General features: G+C 47.0%; 1 protein-coding gene across 2 annotated transcripts in view; it reads right to left on the bottom strand.

Moving 5' to 3' along the window:
- The window catches only part of PEX5L (peroxisomal biogenesis factor 5 like), a 222,553-nt gene that overhangs the window by 179,756 nt on the left and 18,766 nt on the right, over positions 1-24,031 (bottom strand). The gene's annotated exons all lie outside the window — the stretch shown is intronic.

The raw sequence follows: 24,031 nt of genomic DNA, 5'->3' as shown, positions 1-24,031 counted from the left end.
AATGGGAAGATGCCCTGCTGACTTTCTAGATACTTCTGAAGTCATAGAGGAATAAATAAAAACTAACAGAAAAACTGTCTGGATTCCCACAGCAACCGATCAGAGCTCAGCTTTAATTTCTTAACAAGGATGTGGATTGGCTGCTATGGTAAATCCAGACACTTTTGCTGTTAGATAGTTTTCATGAATTCCTCCCAGTAAAACTAATCTTAATAACAAACTGAGGCATCTTAGAAAGAGTGGGCCCTGGTTGCTGTCATGCCCTTTACTACTGGCTATTGAGAAGGATTTTCGACTTCACTTTGCTAGCCAGGGCCTAATGATCACAGTCTCTTGATGTAAAACAGCAATTGGGTCCACAGGGGAAGGGGGCAAGGTGGAAATCCAGTGCACAGGCCTGCTTTCAACTGTATGTTCATCCTCAGGGCACACACCCAGTTGCAAAACAAAACACAACAGAAGAGAGACTGCAGCTCCAGCTCATTCTTTCATCATTTCAAAGGCAACCAGGGGCTTTCAAATGTGGGCAGTAACCAGGGCCGGCCTTTGGGGTGTGCAACCTGTGCAATTGCACAGGGCGCATCACTCCTGGCCAGCTGGGGGCGCTCTGGCAGACAGAGAGCTGCACATATAACTTAGACATGGGAATCTCTAGGTTAGATGTGCTGTGTCTGCCGGAGCGCCCCCTCTAGCTGGCCGCCTCCCCTCCTCCCATGGTGGTTGCTTTGGGGCGCTCCTGCAGGCACACAGCACATGTAGCTAGGAGATTCCTATGTCTAAGCTAGATGTGCAGCCAGTAGGGAGGCGCTCCCGCCCACTGAGCTTACTGGGGACCCGGTAATTTACTGTTCCGAGTATGTCCCGGTAAGCTCTGCCCCCTGTATACAAGCCTCGCCCCCGGTGCCGACCACGAGTGGGACATTGAGTGCACAGAGCCTTCAATATCCTGCTGAGAAGCAGCAGGTTAGGAGAGGGAGATAAAAGGAGGGAGTGGGCCTAAAGTGAGAATAGCCTAGGGACATAGGAGCAGCCACATCCCTCAGTGTGCTGGGACAGACCAGCTTTCCCAGCATCATGTATAGTAGTGAGTATGATTGGGTTACCCAGCTTTCCCAGCATCTTGTATAGTAGTCAGTATAATGTCGGTCACCCATCTTTCCTAGCATCATATATAGTAGTTAGTATAATAGCGGTCACCCAGCTTTCCAGCATCTTGTATAGTAGTCAGTATGATGGTGCTCACCCAGCTTTCCCGGCATCTTGTACTGAGTATGATGGAGGTCACCCAGCTTTCCCAGCATCTTGTACTCAGTATAATGGAAGTCACCCAGATTTTACAGCATCTTGTAGTCAGTATGATGGAGGTCACTAAACTAGATAGATAGGCATGGTAACCTGCTTATGTAACATAATCGGTTAGGGGCCCACTCAGACTCGCTCGCCCCTCCCTAGACTGAACAACTAGCTACGCCCCTGTGTACAATTGTCTGCAGGAGCGCCAATCAGAAAAGCCAAGGACGGTGGCGGAGGCACATGTCCTCCTGCGCGGTACCTTTATTGGGGGTCGGGTGGTTTAAAGGGCTTGGCTTTAGAGTTGGCGCTCATTGTAGTAGGATTTAGTCTATCATATCTAAATCCTTCAGCCTCCCACTACATTTGTGGTTTGATTGTGGGGGGTTGTCTGGAGGGGTGGGAGGCTGCAGGATTTAGTCTATGTCACTATTATGGGGTATCATGGGGGGGGGGGGGCGCCAAAAGAAAGTTTCACACAGGGCGCCATCTACCCTAAGCCCGGCCCTGGCAGTAACACTGCACCACACTGCCTGCACCAACAAGTTGAAAAACAAACGACTCATACAGCAATGTTATGCGGCCGTCGCTCTGTGGAATAGAAGCGTCAGTATCAGACTGCTGCTGTATGCTATGGGCTGCCCGAACGATCTAGCAATCAGCCGGGCAAAGACTGCAATCATTTAGTATCAATTTTCAAAATTTTTGTGAAAACTTTTTAGGGACCATTTCAGTTTTGGAGCATATTACAGAGGTCTGTGGCATGGAGAGAAGGGAGCTACTGTACATCACACCTATGGCTGATACTAATGCCGCTTGGCTAATTTTAAAAACCAACGCCAGGATGTCGGTATATAATTTGATCAAACCATACTGCCCCATGTACCACGTGCAGGTCTCCTGGTTCACATGGGTCGGTCAGCAAATGCCAACCCCGCAAAGCGTGCACATGCAGGGAAGGGAGGCCATGGAATCGCCCTGCAACCCCAATGTCACAGGACCAAACCCAAAATGCCCCACTAATACCCAGCTGGCACCACCGGCGGAGAAGGCTTCCAGAGGTTTGTAAACTAGAAACACTCATAATTCACCCCATTTTGAAATCTTCACCCTTTCAAGTTTTCAAATTAACATTCATATAGTTTTTTTTTTTTTTTTTATAAATTGTTTACTTTCAGGAGCTTTTTCTCTTTTAACAATAAAAAGAATAGACAAAGTATGTCAAACATTCAGAAGAAACAGTTAGGTCGGAGGGCCACATGGCCGAGCAAGTAAGTATATGAAGGAATATATAGAGCCAGCTATCCAGTATAGATAGAGAACAGCCGACCCACTTACACAGGTCAAGTAATCTAGTCATATAAACATCTAAACTAAACTGCAACATAAGGCAAACTATAACAGAATAACTGGGGGGAGACAAGACAAAGACAAGACAAAGACAGCACAGGAGACAAAGTGGGGGGGCAGGAAAAGAGGAAGACAAATTAATCATAAAGACAAAATATATTCACAAATTCACGTTCGGTGCGACAGATCATAATAAATGTCCCATAGTGTCCATATTTGCTCGCATTTCTCTATACGGTGTTCTTGTGCTGCTGTCATAAATTCCACTCGTCTCACTTCCTGAATGCGATTGACTAATTCAATCGCTGATGGAATTAAAGTTTGCTTCCAGTATTTAGCAAGGAGACATTTAGCTGCGGTTAACACATGGAGGAGTAGTCTGGCTGAAGGCTTCGACAGGGTTTTAGGCAGAACATTTAGAATGTATGTCATCGGATCCAAAGGCACCACTGTTCCCAACACTGCCGCTAACAACCCTTGTATTCCCCCCCAGTATGGTCGAAGCTTAGGACAGTCCCAAAAAATGTGCTGGAGGGTCCCGACCCCGGTCGAGCACCTCCAGCAAACCGATGGAGCGTCCGGGTAGAGGCGATGAAGACGGTCAGGGGTGTGGTACCAAAATAATAATATTTTATATTGGTTTTCTTTAAAAGAAACACAAGCAGATGACTTGGCCGCCTGTGACCAAATCAGCTGCCATATCGGTTGAGGGAGCTTCCTCCCTAAATACGCCTCCCATTTTGCCATATAAGCATGTGAGACATCTTGACCTTCAGGAGGTGAATTGAGTATCGAGTAAATAGTAGAGATTAGTCCTTTGGTAGAGGGACGAAATTTACAAAGCCTCTCAAAAAGCGTGGGTTTGGGGAAGGGGGCGTAATCCATCATTACTGCTGCTGTGTAATAGAGTGCTTCATGATATACTGCTGCAGTCCGTGGGAGACTTTTTCTCTCCCTCAACAGTGGAAAGGGGATGACCCGTCTAGAAAACGGGTCCACTATGTCAGCAAAGTGAAAAAGGCCTGCCTCCTGCCATGGAACAATAGACTCATAGGTGCAACCATCAGATAATAAACTAGTGTAGATAATAGGGCATAGCCAGTCCTCCAGTCGACCTGCCCGACTGCAACACAGACTGGGAGATTCTATGCTGACCCCCATTCCATACGAACCTAAGTAATGTTTTCTGGAACTTCCGAAGGGCCGAACGAGGAATAGTGACAGGGAGAGTCTCCACCAGATAGAGAAAACGGGGAAGAACGTTCATCTTAATAGCATTAATTTTCCCTAGGAGGGAGAGGGGAAGTTTAGACCACTTATTAAGATCAGCCCCCACTGCTTGAAATAAAGGGGGGAAGTTATAAGCATATAGTTCTTGATAATGAGGGGTAATATGTGTCCCAAGGTAGCGGATTGAAGAATCAACCCATTTATATGGGAATGTAGATTTAAGAGAAACGACTACTGCTTCAGGCAGATGCACGGGCAGTGCTTCTGTCTTGTGGGAGTTTATTTTGTATCCAGAGAGACCTCCATAAGTCCCTAGCAGGGAATGCAGGTTAGGCAAAGAGACCACTGGATTACGGAGCGTCATTAATATGTCGTCCGCAAAAAGGGATAACTTGAATTCTCTCCCCCTAACCTGAATTCTCTGCACATCAAGGGACAGTTGAATATGGGCCGCCAGCGGCTCTATACTAAGCACAAATAGTAGGGGGGAGAGGAAACACCCCTGTCTCGTCCCATTCTGAATCAGGACCGGGTCAGAGGACGCGTGTGGCAACTTCACTCGGGCAGTAGGGCCCACATAGAGCTCTCGCACTGCTCGAAGGAACGCCCCCGAGAGCCCGAAGGCCTGCATGGTAGCGAAAAGAAAGTCCCAGCTTAGCCTATCAAAGGCTTTTTCTGCATCGAGACTAAGAAGAAGCCCCTGTGAACCGGTCCTACTCAGAACATCTACCAGGTCAATGATTTGTCTGGTGTTGTCTCCCGCTTGACGATTGAGTACGAACCCTACCTGATCCTTGTGGATCAAGTCTCGCAGGATACCACCCAGTCGCAGAGCCAATATTTTTGTGAATATTTTTAAGTCTGCATTAAGCAGCGATATGGGTCTGTAACTGGCTGGATCCGTCGGATCCTTGTCAGCCTTAGGAATGACAGTGATAAAAGAATTTAGCATCGTGGGAGGAATAGGTCGGCCTTCCATAAAGGCGTTAAATAGAGTCAGCAGATGAGGGGTTAAAATGGCGGAGAAGCACTTGTAATAAGCATAAGGAAGGCCATCCGGGCCTGGGGACTTCCCATTTGGGAGACCCTTGAGGACCTCCGTCAGTTCCTCTTCTGTAATTTGCCCATTAAGTAACGTCAGGTCATCTGCCGTTACTGTGGGCAAATGGCAATTCTTTAAATACTCCCTCAAGAGCTGAGTCCGCGTGGGCGCGTCTGTAGGGAGTGTGGTAGGGAGGGAGTAAAGGGTAGAGTAGTATTTGGAGAATACAGAGGCGATCCCCTCAGGGTCATAACGCAGTCTCCATCTTTTAAGGCATACAGTGTGGTTCTCAAGGTCTCATCTCTAAGCTGAGAAGCTAAAAGCGAGTGAGTTTTGTTGGCCTTATCATAATACTTATGTCTAGTGAAGGACAATAGTTTCTCTACATGGGCTAGGGCTAGATCTTTTAGCTTATTTTGCAATACCACTACTTCCCTAAGTATAGAGAGGGAGGGCTTATGAGCTAGAAGTGATTCCTTGGTCTGCAATTGTTGTTTATATAAACTGGCTAGATGTGAGGTCGACTTCTTAAGATGAGAGGAGAGAGCAATACAATTGCCCCTAAAAACCGCTTTATGGGCTTCCCATAAAGTGGAGAATTCCAAAACACTACCCTCATTATCCTGGAAATAATCACGAAGAGCCTGCGCCAGTTTGTCTTTATGAACAGTGTTTTTTAACAGTGACTCATTGAGTCGCCAGTGACAGACCCTACTGGCCTGTGCAGATAATTTCAAATCTATGGTAACAGGCGCATGATCCGACCAGGTAATGGGGTGGATCTCAGAATACTTTAATGCCCGCAAGCCTAAAATATTACCCAAGAAGAGGTCTATCCGAGTATGTGTAGAGTGTGGATGGGAGAAAAAAGTGTAAGTTTTTTCCATGGGATGACACACTCTCCAGAGATCAAACAACTGTTGAGCACGCATCATCCTACGAAAAGCTGCTGACAGGTGAACGGTATGTTTAGGTGGGGTGTGATGTGTCACAGCAGATCTATCCCATGTTTCCAAAGGAGGAGTATTAAAATCCCCGCCCAGCAGCAGCAATGACGGTGGCAACTTAGCGTAAATTCGCTCCATGAAGCGTGTTTGCCCTTCGTTAGGCGCATATATATTACACAGAGTGACCAGGTTGCCCTCCAATTGTCCTCTAACTATAACATACCTCCTCTGGGGGTCTAAATCCGAGTCTATTACCTGGAATGGGATCGAGTTACGAATCATGATAGCTACCCCAGCTGTTTTCTTGTCATTAGAGGCTGAATACACATTTGGAAATTGGTGATGTGCAAATTTAAATGTCGAGGATCTATCATGATGCGTCTCCTGAACAAAAGCGATGTCCGTAGCCGCCTCTTTACATTAGAGTTAAGACCCTTCACATTTAATGTCAGGAGACGCACCATGATAAGGAAAAGAGTAGCTAGAGATAGGAATGTACCTAAGGCCCCTAAAAGGAGCCAGTTGAGTGTTCAGGACAAGGTCCCAGCGAGCCCTGCCCCACGCGATAGTCACAAGAGAACACCTTATTCGCTGTACCCAGCCATCAGCCAGACCACTCCATTCCACAGGAAAGTATGTCACACTTAGTGATAGCACCTAAAAAAAAAGGGAGAAACATAAGGGGGGGGGGGGGGGGGGGGGGGGGGGGGGAATGAATGACAACGGACAAGACAAACAATACACAGAGAACTGAACAGTCTTATGGCAGGTGGGCCACCAGTGCGCCACCCACGTCCACTGAGATAGGTAAACAGTGCTGAAGTAAAAAGAAGAATAGCTACACCACCCTATTGTCACTCCAACAAAGGTGAGCGGTAAGTTGCTCAGTGGGATATAGGGGAAAAAGACCAGATAGGGGGAGATGGATCTGAGGCAAAGAGGGAGAAGTGCAAAAGAAAGCAATGCAGTCAAAGAGCAGACTGTGATAGAAAACAGGAGAAAACTAAACATAGTTAAAGAAACAGCTAAGCTCCACAGCTACTGGAGAGAAAATGTGAAAATGTATGGTAGCGGTTAGTAGATAATCATAATGAATCTAAGGTCGAGGAAAACACAAAATGTGGAGTTAGCCGAGCCCAAGTATATACTCATGGCTTTAGAGACAATAACGATCAGAATATTCATGATCTGCGAGTCTGTCGGGGAAGCATTCCCTCCTTGGAAGCTGAATCTGAAGCAGTGCGTTTCCGATGGGGAGTAACCGGAGTCCACACCGGTGGGGGAGGGGAGGTGGAGGCAGTAACTCCCAGTTTTGCATGCGGGGAAGTGGAATGTCCAGCGTGGTGCAAAAATTCTCAAGATCTCCAGCCACCCGCAGCGTAGTCGATCTGCCGTCTTGCCGTGCAGTAAGACTGAAGGGAAATCTCCACCGGTATGAGATCTCAGAGTCTCGCAGAACTTGAAGAAGAGGGCATAGACGTCTCCGTTTTTGGAGAGTGACCCACAAAAGGTCGGGGAGAAGCTGCAGGGTAACACCGTCATAGACAATATCTCGTAGATCTCTGGCCCGGGACATTATGGCTTCTTTCAGAGTATAATCGGTTATGCAGCATATGACATCTCTCGGTAGCGGTGAGGCGTCTTTGGGCCTGAGGGCCCGATGCACCCTGTCCACTTTCACTCTATGCTCACGTGGTGCCTTCAGTATTTGGTTAAATAGGTCGTCCAGGGTAGGTCGAAGTTCAGAGTCACGAATCTGTTCCGGAAGGCCCTGCACCCAAATATTATGTCTCCACCCTCTATTGTCTATGTCTTCTAAATGTCTCTGATATTCACATAAAGCAGTATGCTGCTCAGAAACTGTGGATTGGAGGTCTTTAATGTAGGCCCGTGCGTTGTCATGGTCCCCCTCCAGGGTGTCTATGTAATCTCAGCTCTAAAAGTCTCTTTCACTTCAGTAATAAGACCTTTAAAATCCTCTTTAGTAGGCATATTTCTCAAATAATGGGACCAATGGGCATCAGCTAGCAAAGGGTTATCCTCCCTGTCAGAGGTAGTGGACTGTGAGGACCACCAGTCAGGCTTATCAGCATTATGGCGCAGAGGTGAGCTGCCAGCTGCATTTGGCGGTCTCTGCTGAGGATAGCTGTGCTCCGGAGCCTGTAGGAGGGCCTCTGCAGTCACGCTCGCGCGTGTGTTAACCCTTTGGGGTTTAGGTAAAGGGGTCGGGCCTTGTGGGGGTCCCACCGGAGGTACCTTAATGTGGAGGTCCGGGGAGGAACGGGCCTCAGTACTGGTGGTCAGCTGGTCCGCAGACAGGGCAGAGTCGTGACGTACCTCAGGTCTGAAAGGAATAGCCTCAGGGCTGAGCGGGGTGCCCCGGAGAACGGCTGTTGTGTCTCCTAAGCCCACGCAGGGATCCGCCTGGATGATGGGGAGTCACTGGGAGCCTCCATGGTCTGAAGCGACGCCAATGTGGCTGGGGAGCCCGGATCGGAGGCGCTGCGCGTCCGTTGTTCGTGTCCGAGCACCATCTTGGATTCAAGTCCCTGTGGCGTACTTGCTAAATAAGCGTCTAGGGTGCCCGGGCGAGTCGTCCGAGGAGTCGGCTGATTGCTGTGGGTCTTCTGGACCTTCTTCAGATCCAAATCAGGCATGTGACACGACCGGGTGTGGTAAATAACCGCTTGTGAAGGTAGCGTGGAGCGGAGCTCTCCCTCTATGCGACCGTCTCCATCAATTTCCGGTCCAACCCCCCCATATAGTTTTTTTTTTTTAACCCTGTAGGCGTTTCACAGGAATAACTTCAAAGTAAGTGTGAAAAGTAAAAATTTCTATTTTCTTTGTAGACATTCCAATTCAATCCTATTTCTTTCATACCAAACCAGTTACAAAAAGTGAAATGCAATAAAACATTTATTCCTCTGAATCTGCAGCTTTTATAAATACCCCATTTGTGGATGTAAAGTGATGCACGGGCGCACAACAGGGCTCAGAAGAGAGGGAGCACCTTTTGGATTATGGAGTGTGGATTTGATTGGGATGAATGTAGGAGACCATGTTACAGTTACACCCCTTCCCAGTGCCAAGACAGTGGAAACCCCCCACAAGCTACCCAATTTTGAAAATTACACCCCTTAAAGGGACAGTGTCACATTTTTGAAATTTTTTTAAATAAAAAGTAACAAGAAAAAATAGGTGTGTTGTATTTTTTTTTTTTTTTTTTTTACATTGGTCTTGAGTGTCTTTTATTCAAACTAATGTATGCACAGGGGGCTGCCATTTTAATAGTGTCTGTGTGTGACGTCATTTCACGACATACACACAGACACTATACGGCACCTCTATAACATTGGAGTGAACTGACGGAGTCCGTCTGGTTCACTCAAACTGGAGGCTCCGTCACTGTGTACTGCGCATGTGCATAGACATGCGCAGTACACAGCTTACCTGGGGAGGGGTGGCCATTTTTTTTAAGTCCCTGCAAGAGGAAGGAGAACAGGGGAGCAGAGAGACCGCACAGTGAGTGGGCAGGAGAATTCTGTGCAGCTCTCCCCCCCCCCCCAGCGTCGGACTAGGCGTCCGCCCCCACTAACCTTGCAGCAGACCGCAGACCAGCCAGGACGGTCCCCCCCAGTATAGTTACAGGGCCGGAGTGAGCTTCGGGCATGGAAAGGCTGTAATACACCGTCCCGGAAGCTCACAGCTGCAGCCCCTCGGTGCCTGGATTCTCTCCTTCTCCGGCGGCCATGTGACATTGCGCTGCAGAGCAGGAGAGAATCCAGGCACCGAGGGGCTGCAGCTGTGAGCTTCCGGGAGGGTGTATTAAAGCTTGTCCGTGCCCAAAGCTCACTCCGGCCCCATAACTATACTGGGGGGGACCGTCCTGGCTGGTCTGTGGTCTGCTGCAAGGTTAGTGGGGGCGGACGCCCAGCTCACTCCGGCCCCGTAACGGGGGACCAGCCTGCCTCTACCGCGCTTCACCCTGTGCCCCACATCAGCTCCCTCCCCATCACCCCAGCATCCCTCCCCCCTGTCACCCCAGCATCTCTCTCCCCTGTCACCCCAGCATCTCTCCCCCCGGTCACCCCAGCATCTCTCCCCCCTGTCACCCCAGCCTCTCTCCCCCTGTCACCCCAGCATCTCTCCCCCCGTCACCCCAGCATCTCTTCCCCCCGTCACCCCAGCATCTCTCCCCCCATCACCCCAGCATCTCTCTCCCCCGTCACCCCAGCCTCTCTCCCCCCTGTCACCCCAGCCTCTCTCCCCCTGTCACCCCAGCATCTCTCCCCCCGTCACCCCAGCATCTCTTCCCCCCGTCACCCCAGCATCTCTCCCCCCATCACCCCAGCATCTCTCTCCCCCGTCACCCCAGCCTCTCTCCCCCCTGTCACCCCAGCCTCTCTCCCCCTGTCACCCCAGCATCTCTCCCCCCCGTCACCCCAGCATCTCTCCCCCCGTCACCCCAGCATCTCTCTCCCCTGTCACCCCAGCATCTCTCCTCCCTGTCACCCCAGCCTCTCTCCCCCTGTCACCCCAGCATCTCTCCCCCCCGTCACCCCAGCATCTCTCCCCCCGTCACCCCAGCATCTCTCTCCCCTGTCACCCCAGCATCTCTCTCCCCTGTCACCCCAGCATCTCTCCCCCCTGTCACCCCAGCATCTCTCCCCTGTCACCCCAGCCTCTCTCCCCCCTGTCACCCCAGCCTCTCTCCCCCCTGTCACCCCAGCCTCTCTCCCCCTGTCACCCCAGCCTCTCTCCTCGTCACCCCAGCGCCTCTCTCCCCTGTCACCCCAGCCTCTCTCCCCCCTGTCACCCCAGCCTCTCTCACCCCCGTCACCCCAGCCTCTCCCCACTGTCATCCCAGCCTCTCCCCCCCGTCACCCCAGCATCTCTCCCACTGTAACCCCAGCCTCTCCCCACTGTCACCCCAGCCTCCCTCCCCCTGCCACATCAGCTTCTCCCTGTCACCCGAGTGTGCCTACCCCCCCCTACCCCCAGCTTCTTCGCTGCCCTACCTGTGTAATGTCTGACATCAGAGAGCAATAGCCTGTACTCTCCTCTGTGTGTGTGTGTGTGTGTGTGTATATATATACTGTATATATATGATAGTACAGGATATTGCTCGCTGGTATCACTGGTGTCCGCAGTGTCACACATTACACAGGTAGAGGAGGTGTATGTATATGTATATATATATATATATATATATATATATATATATATATATATATAGAGAGAGAGAGAGAGAGAGAGAGAGAGAGAGAGATAAATTCAAAAGAATGTGGTTTTTATTTTCACCCAAAACTTGCGACGTTCCGCTGAGAGCTTTATTAAGCAGTGTGTCAGCGAGAGAGAAACGTCGCAAGTTTTTGGGTGAAAATAAAAACCACATTCTTTTGAATTTATCCGGAGTGCTGCGGTTTTCTACCTTTCGATAAGTTTGGCACGACTGGTCCCTTACAGCTCGACACCAACCTGTATTACATTTGTGGAGTGCTGCAGGACTTTGCCCACTTATATATATGTATATATATATATATATATATATATATATATATATATATATACACACACCCCCTCTACCTGTGTAACGTGTGACACTGCTGATACCAGAGAACAATAGCCTGTACTCTCCTGTATGTGTGTGTATATATATATATATATATATATATATATATATATATATATTCATATTCAGTGGTACCTTGGTTTAAGAATAACTTGGATTAAGAGTGTTTTGGTTTAAGAGCTCAGTTGTTCAAAATTGTGACTTGGTGTAAGAGCATTGCTTTGGTGTAAGAGCTCCCTGTACTGGGTGGGAGCGCGAGTGGAGGAGGGGCATGGTCTGCATAGCGGGGTCTACAGCCCTGTACTCTGACCCAGGAAGTCTCCCTCACCTTCCAAATCATAGCAGATCCACTTCAGGCTGGGGCTTGCATCAGGGGACAGGATTACCCCATCTCTCCATAGCTGTAACCCCTCTCTCCCCAGACAGAGAGCGCTGCTATGCTGTGCCCACATCTGTCCTGCTCATTCCTTCCTGCTCCCTGCAGTCTCTGTCCGCCCTTGTGTTTCCCATCCTCTCCATTACTGTACAGTAACTTATAATATCACAGATTCTGCTGTTTCTGAATGTTTGTTTCATCTGTTTTACATGTTATTCATGTTATTACATGTTATTAATAATAAATCAATATTTTTGGGGGGTGGAACCAATTGTCTGCATTTCTATGATTTCTTATGGGAAAATTTGCTTTGGTTTAAGAGTGGATTGGGATTACAAGCGCCGTCCCGGAACGAATTATGCTCGTAATCCAAGGCCCCACTGTGTATATATATATATATATATATATATAAATACACACACACACACACACACACCACCTCTACCTGTGTAATGTGTGACACTACTGACGCCAGAGAGCATTAGCCTGTACATACATACGTATATATATATATATATATATATATATATATATACACACACACACACACACCTCCTCTACCTGTGTGCATGCGGGGGATGGGTAGTGAGAAGTGAGTGAGGTGAGTGTGGGCGAGCTGTGTGCAAGTTTAGGTGTATTAGGAGGTTCTGCAGCAGCTGAGGTGCATTATGAAAGGCTAGGGACATGCTTCTTCTATGTGTACTGCTGTGCAGACAACAATCAAAATGGCGCTGCCCAGCAGTACACATAGTATCACCTTTCCCCTCTTTGTTCTCCTGTGAAAAGAGGAGGGAGGTGATGATGTCACAGCAGTTGAACAGGGACTGCCTCTTCTTTTCAGCATCCAGCTTTCAGGCTGCTTTTACCAGCAGTTTCCTGGTGGAGCTCCCCCTGGTGGCCATCACTGGGAAATAGGAAAAATTAGATTGTTAATTTTTCATATTTCCTTACATGTAAAAAAAAAGAAAAACATCTAAATTAACAAAAAAACAAAAAACAAATTCAGTTTTTTTTTTTTTTTTTTTCAAAACACTTTATTGAAAGGCTGTTGCAGGGTTGTACATACATTACTCAAGTTATAACAAGCGATAACAATCCGGTACAATCCATGTTATAGAGCAACAATAAAGATACTAATACTGTGCCTCCATCACCTTTTCCCATTTTCCCGTGATGCATCCCTTAAATTACTGCAAATATCGGTCCATTTCAAGCCCGTCCAAACTTAGACTAGGCACTATAATAAAGTACTCGCTAGCGATAGGCAGTAAATCCAATTGATACATAAGGGGATAATAAGCAAGGGCAAGCAAAACATATAAATTTGTAAAGTAGAAGCGTGGTATATACCAAACTTGTCAACCGGCAAAACTATCAGAAACTCTCACAGGATTCGTCTCACCATCACTCTCCATGAGGGCCTAAAAAAACCAAAAGGATCTCCACAGAAATTTTACAGAAATTACACCAAAAATCAGTAGTAACCCATTCCAAAAGGGAACAGATGCCCCCGATGATATAAAAACCGCCACCCTCCTCCTACTCGGAACCATACAGCATCCGCCCTTGCTATCATGACCGTACTCTAAGGTTCCGTAATGTGCCCCTCAGATCTTCCTTACAATACCAAGTGGTATACTTGAATGTCTCCATAATCTGAGTCCTCTCGGAATCAGTAAGTGCTTTTTCCAAGAAGCATCTCCACTTCTTGAAAAAACCGGAGGTGGATTTCTCCTTGTGACGTTCAGTATCCCTTTTATCGAGAATCATAAGCTGTTTCAAGGTTGCTATTATTTCTTGCAAAGTTGGTATTTGTGGTTCCAACCAATGTCTAAGCAAGCATTTCTTCACTACCAATAGGGTTATATGCAACCCCTTAACAGCTATACATTTGGATGCATCATCCTCCGGGTCTAAAGGCATATAGTGAAATATAGTCGCCTTGGGATCGTCAGGCACCTCTATTCCCCATATGTCATGTATATAGATTCTCGCTTCCTCCCACAGAGGGCGTAGAGAGGGGCAAGCCCAGAGACCATGTAATAGGTCCGCTTTGTCCAGATCGCACTTAGGACACTTACGCAAGTAGTGAGCGGGGGCTGCAGCATATGTGAGATCAAACGCATAGGTAGCTCTATGAATAATTTTATATTGCATCTCCCGCCACTGCTCATTTACTATCGCCAATTTCACCTTTTCAAAGCCCTCCCTTATTTTCCTGGACATGGAGTTATCATTTAGTATCCGTTCCCATTTACCAAAGGCAGTTGTGGCCACTGAGCTAAGCAGTTGACTAGTTAAGTCCCTGTAAAGCACTGATAGTGAGTGCATATCTTTGGGGGGACCCAGAAGGTTAGCAAAGTGGTCACATCTATCCACATCTACGTCTTTAACTTGTATGGAGGTATAAAAGGCTCGAAGCTGCGAATAGGCTAGAAAATGCTGTTCGGGCAGATTATATTTACTCATGAGGCTGAGCCAGGGAAGAAGCTTACCCGTTTGGGGGTCAACAACATCTCCTAACTTCGAAATCCCTTTTGATTCCCATTGTCGGAATTGGCAGTTAGAGCTGCCTTGGGGAAATTGCGGATTGGTCCAAAGCGGTAGGTAATCGGACACGTATATGGGCAACCTGTATAATTTGCGTAGCGTTTTCCACGCCATCAAAGTATCCCTCAATAACCAACTATTCTTTATTTGGGGGGGTAAGGAGGAGTATTTCGTATGCAGAAGCATGGTCAGGTCATACGGTCTCGCCAACTCTCTTTCCAGGGCAGTATTGGAGAAGAAAGAGGTGTCAAATATCCAATCCCTAATATGTCTTAGCAGAGCCGCTAAGTTATAATGACGGATATGTGGAAACCTGACACCTCCGTCCCATTTAGACATACATAATTTAGTATATGCTATACGTGGTCTCTTCCCGTTCCACAAGAAGCGTGTGAAAGATGACTGTAGCTTTAGGATGTCCACATGAGTTAACAACAGCGGGATTGTCTGAAGAGGATACAGAATGCGTGCAAAACTGATCATTTTTAGTAGGTGGGCTCTACCAAACAGGGACAATGTGAGGGACCTCCACCTCTCTAGTTCCTGCACTATTTTCTTTATCAGGGGCGGGTAATTTAAGTTATAAATTGCTGCAGGAGTCCTACCTACTTTAATTCCCAAATAGGTGATATGATCTCTGGCCACAGTGACCTGGTAATGCCCCGTGGGTGACCAGACATGTGGTGCCAAGAAGAGCAGCTCACACTTACTCACATTTATCCTGAGACCTGAGTATGTCCCATAATCTGAGATAATCCGAAGGACCTCATCTAAATGGACCTCAGGTGACTGCAGGAAGACTAGCATATCGTCTGCGAAGCATGTTATTTTCAGCTCCGCTCCACCCACTGCGATACCAGAGAATTCAGTTGTGCGGGATAGATAAAGCGCCAGAGGCTCAAGTGCTATGTTAAATAACAAGGGTGACAATGGGCACCCTTGCCGTGTCCCTTTTTGCAGTGGTATCTGTGCGGATAAAAATCCGGGAGTATGTACCCGTGCCAGGGGTGTGCTATATAAAGAATCCACCAGTGAGCGGAAATTCCCCGTGATTCCCATATGGGTCAGTACCAGGCCTAGCCACCCCCAGTCCACATTGTCAAAAGCCTTTTCGGCATCAATCTTCAATAAAGCTTCTTTATGACTCTGTGAGCTGTGGTGGCGGGTCCAGTCCTGAGCCAATAAGACTTGTCGTATGTTCGCAACCGCCGATCTCCCCTTGATAAACCCTACCTGATGAGGGCCAATGAGCTGCGGCATATAGTGTGCCAGCCTATTCGCCATGATCTTAGTGAGTATCTTAATATCTTGGTTCATGAGGGAGATCGGCCGATACGAACCGGGCAAAGTTGGGTCTTTGCCCGGTTTTAACAAGACTTTTATATATGCCACATTACTAGAGGGCATCACTGGGCCACCCTGTAGGATGCCATTAAATAGTTTTGTTAAGATGGGAGCGACGTCCTCATGTAGGGCTTTGTAGAACTCACTAGAGAAGCCGTCTGGGCCGGGCGCTTTACTGTTGGGCAATATTTTTATCGTACCTACAATTTCTTCCATGGAGATCGGCGAGTTTAGAAATTCTATATCCTCCTCAGACAATGTGGGCATTCGCAATTTATTTAGAAAACTTTTACCCAGGGACAAATCCACTGTCGTCTTTTCATATAAGGTTTTATAAAATTCCCCCAGAATCCTATTAATGTCATATGGTTTCTTGTGGAGAGAGCCACGCGCATCCCGCAGAGTAAGTATGTGCTGAGCCGGGTGCCGTCCTTTCGCTAATCGAGCCAGCAGCCTCCCTGCTTTATTTCCATATTTAAAAAAATCCGAGCTAAGTCTATCTCGCTGAAAGCTTTCTAGTCTGTCCAACCACAGGTCATACACCATTTTAGCCGCTTTCCAAGCCTCCCTAGAGTCCTCAGTGTCAGTTTGTAAAAATGTTGTATATGTTTCCCTAAGTTGTTTCGTGGCCATCATATGTTTGTTCCTGGCCTCTCTTTTACGCGCCGCAGTGTATGACATTATCTGTCCCCTGAGGACAGCTTTTGCTGTCTCCCAGAACAATGTAGGATTATCAGAATGTGCCTCATTATCCCGACTATATGACATCCACCAACCTTTGAGGTGTTGGACAAACTCCTCGTCCTTTGTCATAAATGACGGAAAGCGCCACAGTATATCTGTACCATGGGGAGTTTGCTCCTCTACCTGTATCAGAACCGGGGAATGGTCCGAAATGACCATGTCAGAGATGGAGGCTGAACTAATTTTTCGTAATAATGATTCCGAGGACAGAAAATAATCCAGTCTGGACCATGATCGTCTGGAATGGGAGTAAAAGGTATACTCCCGTTCGGCTGGATTATAGTGTCTCCATATATCATATAGCTTGGTAGAATCTGCTAGCTTTGCTAATGGAGTAATTACAGAGGGTACAGGAGTGTGTCCAGACTGGGTTCGTTTTCTGTCCTCCGAGCCATGCATCACCTCGTTCATATCTCCCCCTAATAACACCAAATGTTCCGGGTCAGTGAGCAAGGAATGAGTCAGTTGTGTTAGAAACTGTTCATTCGGGGAGTTTGGGGCATATACATTGTGGATGCTCAGCTTCCCGGCCGCGGTATCTAAGACTACATGTAGATGCCGACCCTGATTATCTGCATCTGCCTTAAGTATAGTGTGCGACACCCGTGAATGTATTAACAGCAACACGCCCGCTTTGCGGCCCACTGAGGGGGAGCCTAGTACTTTCCCTACCCATAACTTCTGCATACGAACATAATCCTCCTCAGCTAAATGGGTTTCCTGTAACAGTGCCAGATCAACATCTAGCCGTTTGAGGTGTCTAAGCACCATATATCTCTTCTGTGGAGACCTCAACCCCTTTACATTCCAGGTAGCTATTTTCATGTTAGGTAATGTCTCCACAGAGAAGATACGGCGCCAGCATACCTGCAATATAGATCATCCAGTAGGGCCCCTTGGAAAGTGGAGGTGATGTGAGACGAATCCTGTCATAACAGAACAAAAAGACAACAAGATTAAAGAACACATAACACAAAATGTACTCAAACAAAATCAAAAAAATAAAGAAACTGGCGACTGAGAAAAGATCAAGGACTTCGCTTCTTCCGCGCATTGTGGTCGAGCCATCGCCCCGCTCGCCTAAAGTCGTAACCATTGTCCAGCAGATTTTACCTCTAGTCCGCTGGATCTCTCAGTAAGAAGAATTTACAAAACCCCACCACTCACAGAGGTCTTCCAAAAGACCCGTGTTAAAAGTAGATTATAAGAAAAGAAAAGGGGGCAGAAAGATTTCTACGACAGAAACAGTAAACCAACACCCTTTTTTTTTTTTTTTTTTTTTTTTTTTCCCCCTTTTCCTCCCCTTTTGTTCCCCCCCCCCCCAATTCCAATGCAAGCAAACATTAAACCCCTTATGGCTAAAAGTAAGACAAACAAAACGCCAAACCATCTTATTAACAGGAACAAGCAGGAATTAGGAAGTCCCAATTCAATTATGGACATTACAGTCACATGGGTCCCAGCAAGTCCTGCTTCAGAAAAGGTCCAGTAGCATCATCGAATATGGGTCAGTCAGCAATGCTGTCAGAAGAAATAGGGGGTTCCAGTCTGCCCCTTTTTCGGCTCGCAGAAGGGGAAGCTTCTTGATTCCTCCAAGAATCCAGGTAATGGCTTGCCGCTTCAGGGGTATGAAATATTTCAAAAGTGTCATCCGGCCGGAACACTTTGAGCAGTGCAGGATATTGTAAGGCAAAACGGATCTGGTATTTAACCATGGCTGTACAAATGGGGGCAAAAGCCTTGCGCTTTTTTGCTACATCCGCCGAATAGTCTCCAAATAATAGGACTTTGTGCCCTTGTAAAAGCAGAGGGGTATTGGACTTTTTATATGCTTGCAAAATATTTGCTTTGTCCGCGAAATTCAGAAACTTAGCAATTACTTGTCTTGGCTTGGTCATATCCCCCCTCTTAGTCTGCTGATTTTGGGGCGGTGGTCCAATGCGGTGCGCTCTTTCTACAGTCACTGCAGATGTTATGCCAAGCGCTTGTGGAAGGTCAACAGCACATAGTTGTATTAGCTGGCGTGGCATTATGGACTCCGGCAGACCCACTAAGCGCAAATTGCTCCGGCGAGACCTGTTTTCAAGATCTTCTATTTTATCTCTCATAAAATCATGAGCTCGCATGAGCTGTCTGACCTTGTTCTGAGTATTAAATAGTTCATCTTCCAGGATGGTATAGCGTTTGTCCAAATCTGAGATCTGGGCCGAGTGCGTAGTCACCTCCTGTTGCAGGCTCGTGAGGGTGGCAGCTACGGTGGCCTCCAGAGAGGCTTTTATGTCTGGGCCCAGTATTTTCGCCACTTCCGCAGCTAATTCTTTACAGGAGAACCCCGATATTGCCTGTGCGGGTTGTATCGTCTCTCCCAGCAGGGTGTCAGGGGGGGAAAACGCCATTGAGCTGGTACCTGTAAGGGGTGTTTGGCTGCGCGGTGTGTCGGGCGCCATCTTGTCCATCTGCCTCCTAGTCTCCCTCTGTGGCTGCGGCGTCTGGACCTGTGCCGGCGGCTCCCCGCCGCGTTGTACAAATTTATCCATGTGTACCCGGTATGGGAGTACGGTGGGCGAGTCAGAGACCCTCGGCAGAGTGGTTCGCGGCTAGGGGGCTCAGATTCCCGAGATCACGATGCGGAGCTCCCTCACTTGCAGCCGACCATGCGCGCGCCGGAACCGGAAGTCCCCAACAAATTCAGTTTTAACACTTTCAAATTTTTTTTTTACTTTGCGACACATTCCCTTTAAGGAACGTAACAAGGGGGACAGTGGGCATTGGTGAACCCTCACATTTTTCACATTTCAGAAAGTTTGGAGGAAAAAAGCCCCCAAATATTTGTAAAGCAATTTCTCCTGAGTAAGAAAATACCCAATTTGTGAACGTTAAGTATTGTGCGGGCGCACAGCAGGGCTCAGGAGAGAAGGAGCACCTCTGTCTGTGTGTGCACTCTTGCTGTAGCAGTAAATGTACAGACCTTTACTGACACTTACTAAAAGATGCTGACACTTACTAACGGACACTGACACTTACTAACAGATAACAGACGCTGACTGACACTAACGGACACTGACTGACGCTTACTAACGGACACTGACACTTACTAACGGACACTGACTGCAAATACTAACGGACACTGACTGACGCTTACTAACGGACACTGACACTTACTAACGGACGCTGACTGAAACTAACAGACGCTAAATTTACCCCTTTTGTGACCTTAAAGGGGAACTATTAGCAGGTTAGATGAATTTAACCTGTGGATAGCTCCCTATACCACCCGGAATAATCAATGGAGGAGGCGGGCCGGATGATGCGGCAGTGCTCCTAACAGTGCACCGGAGCAAAGATTACTCCAACTAATAGCACAGGACCGGCGCTCAAGAGGAAGGTAAGACACATACCTTCCTCCTCAGCGTCCTGGTCGCTATAAGGGCCTATCAGCGGGTTAGATTAGTCTAACTTGCTCATAGTTCCCCTTTAAAAATAACTTTTGCACAGCTACTATAAAGCTTCCTTAGGGTATGTTCTCCACGTCGGAGAATTACGCCTGACTCAGTGTGTCATATTATCTCAATAGGAGAACGCGTGCTCCTCCGCAGCCACCGCTCAAAGAAGTGACATGTCACTTCTTTGAGCGGAGAGCGATGGCTGTGGGGCAGTGCGCGCTCTCCCGTAGACTGGCCATGGGACACTGAGGCAGGTGGGATTCCATGGTGAAAAGCTGCTGCAGAATTACCCCTATTTTACTTAGTGTGAACATACCCTTATTCTGAAGAAACATAATCCCTGATCTCATTTGTCTAGATACTGTACATTTGCCATGCTGGATGCAAGGAAGCAATTTATGGAAGACAGAACTTTATTATAGGACAAAACATTTCAGGGGAAGACTGGTCCCTCCATCAGATCCTCATATATAACTGTACACGGCAGGTATATCTACACATATATTGACCTGAAAGCACTTCAAATATGATGGAATAAAACAGGCATTGAAAAAACTTTCAGTAGGTAGGTTAAAAAAAAGCAACAGACAAGTAAAAGCATCTAAAAGGATGCTGAGCAGGGACTTCCCTGGCAGGGCTAGTCCTGGGACCAGTTACAGGATGCCTACCCTATGGGAGCTGGAATGGGATACAATGATGCCATCAACCAACTTTCCTTGCACTGGGGTGATGGGTGATGCTTACCCCAGAAGGAGCTGCACACTGGATGGGGGGCAGCTTGTCCCTCTGCTTCTCCTCCTGGGACCCCAGCTGCTCCTCTTCCATCTGACTCTCAGCAGGTCCCACAGCCAGTGAGCTCTGCAGAAACATCATCATCCCAGCACCGGAGCTTACAATCCGGGAGCACAGAGGAAAACGAGGGTCATTCTTCGAGCAGGCATGTCACCAGAGGCAAGCAGCATGGTGATTTTTTCAGGGGTGTAGGTGCCGATCTGGGGAGGGTGCTGGTGGGAGGGTGGGAGTGTGGGCTTGCCGATTGCAGGGGCTTGGCTTGACAATCGTGGGGGGCGTGGCTTGATGATCACGGGGAGTGCCGTTCACGGGGGAGGGCGGTGTTGATCACGGGGGTAGCCAATCATGGGGGGGGGGGCTGACAGTTTAGTTGTGGCTCCCGATCACTGTTTATGTAAACAGTGAGCACTGGGAGCCAGTCAGTCATTGTACGTCCTGGTGTGGAAAGTAACCTCCTGCCAGGACGTACAGTAACTGAGTGGTGCGGCTAGGGGTTAACTGGAAAACACAGATATTAACCCCTTCCCGTCAGTAATATGTACTGTATATATACGTTCCTACTGCTCATATACCGTGCAGTAGGAATGTATATATACGTTCTTGTACTGACCGAGTTACTGATATGAGCGGGATAGCTGAGAGAGAGTGATCCCGCACACATCAATGTCCGGGGCCTGGAGGTAATGAGAGGCCCTCATTAACCCCTAAACGCCGTGATCTACAGCGATCACAGCGTTTAAGGTGTTCAGTGACAGATCAAGCATCTGTCACTGAGTGACCGGGACCCCCGCAACTGACATGGCATGGGGATCGACAGGCGGGGGTAAGGGCCTCTCATGCTCTCAGGCAGGCTCTATACATAGATCGCCGATAACATTGGTCTATGCTATGCTATGGCATAGCATAGATCAGTATATGCAATCTAATGATTGCATATTTTACAGTGATAAGAGTAAAAAAAAAAAAAGAAATAATAAAGTTTTATAAAAGTATTAAAAAAAACCTTATAAACCCCCTCCCAATAAAAGTTTAAAAGACCCCCTTGCCCATTATAAAAATATAAATAAATAAACATACTACATATCGAAACATGCAGAATTGTCAGATCTATTAAAATATAACATTATTGTTCCCACACGGTGAACGGCGTAAACGGAATGGAAAAAAACCGCACCAGGATTGCTGATTTTATTAAATTATATATCACAAAAAAGTTAATAAAAAGCAATCAAAATTTTTCTGTTACGGCCCTATTCCACCGGACGGTTATCGTTTGCATAACCGTTAACGATTAACGATCTCAAACAAGCGCTATTGCGAAAGACCTGAAAACATTCACTCATTTCCATGGAACGATAATCGTTACTTACGATCGTAATTGCGATCGTTTTTTTCAATGCGAATGATTTGCGAACGTTTTGCAAACGAGCAACGATAAAAATAGGTCCAGGTCTTATAAAGCGATCACCGATTTCTCGTTCGGTCGTTAATCGTTAACTGCATTTCAACCGAATGATTATCGTTTAGATTCGAACGATTTAACGATAATCTAAACAATAATCGTCTGGTGGAATAGGGCCCTTACACCATATGATATTAGTAAAAACTAGAGATCATGGCGCAAAAAATGACACTCCAACCAGCCCTGTAGGTGGAAAAATAAAAGCGCTATGGCTCTTAATAGGCGAGGAGGAACATTGCATTAATCTGACCCGGACTTTTGTGCATCAAAAGGCTCTGTCTTGAAGGGGTTAACAAGGATTTGCAGAAAAACTGAATGCTGGTGTGGTTTCTGCCCATATCACAGAGGTAGGCACTACACCTGTCTCTAACCTAATTTTTTTGAAACAGAAACTCTTAGAAACACGTATAGATCCAGTATGGAATAACCGCCAATTCACTTTATTTTCCTAATAATCTGATTGTTAACATGATATCATTGGTTTCTATGTTTAGTAAGGTTTCTCCTGTTTGCCTATTTTATTCAGTTTGTTAATTTTGCTTGGTTTTTAATATCATGCACCGCTGCACTAATTTGCTCCAGGAACTTTCCCTGTCACTGCTTTTTGATTTCTCTGCTCGGGCTGAAAGCATTGCAGTATATCTCTTCCTTCTGGCAATGGTTCACTGAAGAGGCCGCAAACTGTAAGAAAACCTAAAAACCTAAAACCTGATATTTATTCATGAGTTTGCATGCACAGTATTATATTATAAACAAGTCACTGCATTCACCTAATCTGTTCGGAAAGATGACTTCTACTGTTATTTATCAAAGCCCTTGAGACTAATGGCAGACTACCTGAAAGCATCATATTACTGACACGTGTGACATAAAGCAATCATGCAAGTGGCCATTTAGATTGCTATGTCGTGTATAACTAAAGAGTTGTGTTTTTGTACCTCAAGTTTATAACAGTTAAAAAAGTGGCCATAAACCATAGGTAGTTATATCAGTGCACCATACAGAATGCAAACTTGTACAGTAGTTTGTTTTTTGGTAATATAGGTCTGCGTATAAGGTCTGTTTAAAGTGACACTGTCACCCCCTTTGTTCATTTTGACATCTCTACACAGGTGTAAAGGGTAAATTTAGTGTTTTTCATACCTTATTTCATATCATATGTCATGGTGCTTGTTCAAGTAAAAAGTGTCCTTTTATCATCTGCAGATTGTATTAAGTGGGCGTGGCCTCGCGGCACTAGCGCCACATAACCCCGCCCACAACGGCACAGTTGGCCCCGCCCCCTCGCCGGCCATTGGAACAGGCTGGCCGAAAGGTCTAGACTCCACCCCCTTTACGTTGGACAACCAATGGGCGTCAAGGGGGCGGGGCCAACCGTGCCGTTGTGGGCGGGGTTATGTGGCGCTAGTGCCGCGAGGCCACGCCCACTTAATACAATCTGCAGTTGATAAAAGGACACTTTTTACTTGAACAAGCACCATGACGTATGATATGAAATAAGATATGAAAAACACTAAATTTACCCTTTACACCTGTGTAGAGATGTCAGAATGCACAAAGGGGGTGACAGTGTCACTTTAAGTACTTTGTCTTGGCCCTGATATTGCGCCACTGTTCCTGACAAGTTTTGATAAGCCTTTTCCTTAAGGTTTAAATAAAGTGACCTACATGTGGAATTACTGAGAGGTGGATTTATTAAAGGGGTTAAGACCAGAGACCATGGCCACTTTCTTCCAGAGACAGCACATCTCTCGTCTCCAGTTTGGGTGGGGTTTTGCAACTCCGTTTTGGTGTGTTTCCTTTATGACCTGTTCTCTGTTTATATGAAGTTGCAGTTGAAATGCAGTTAACGATTAACGACCGAAAGAGAAATCGTTGATCGCTTTATA

This window comes from Dendropsophus ebraccatus, chromosome 6 (assembly GCF_027789765.1).
Source record: "Dendropsophus ebraccatus isolate aDenEbr1 chromosome 6, aDenEbr1.pat, whole genome shotgun sequence".
NCBI classification, from domain to species: domain Eukaryota; kingdom Metazoa; phylum Chordata; class Amphibia; order Anura; family Hylidae; genus Dendropsophus; species Dendropsophus ebraccatus.
Note: the sequence above shows the minus strand (reverse complement) of the source record. Positions and strands in the feature narration are given on the sequence as shown.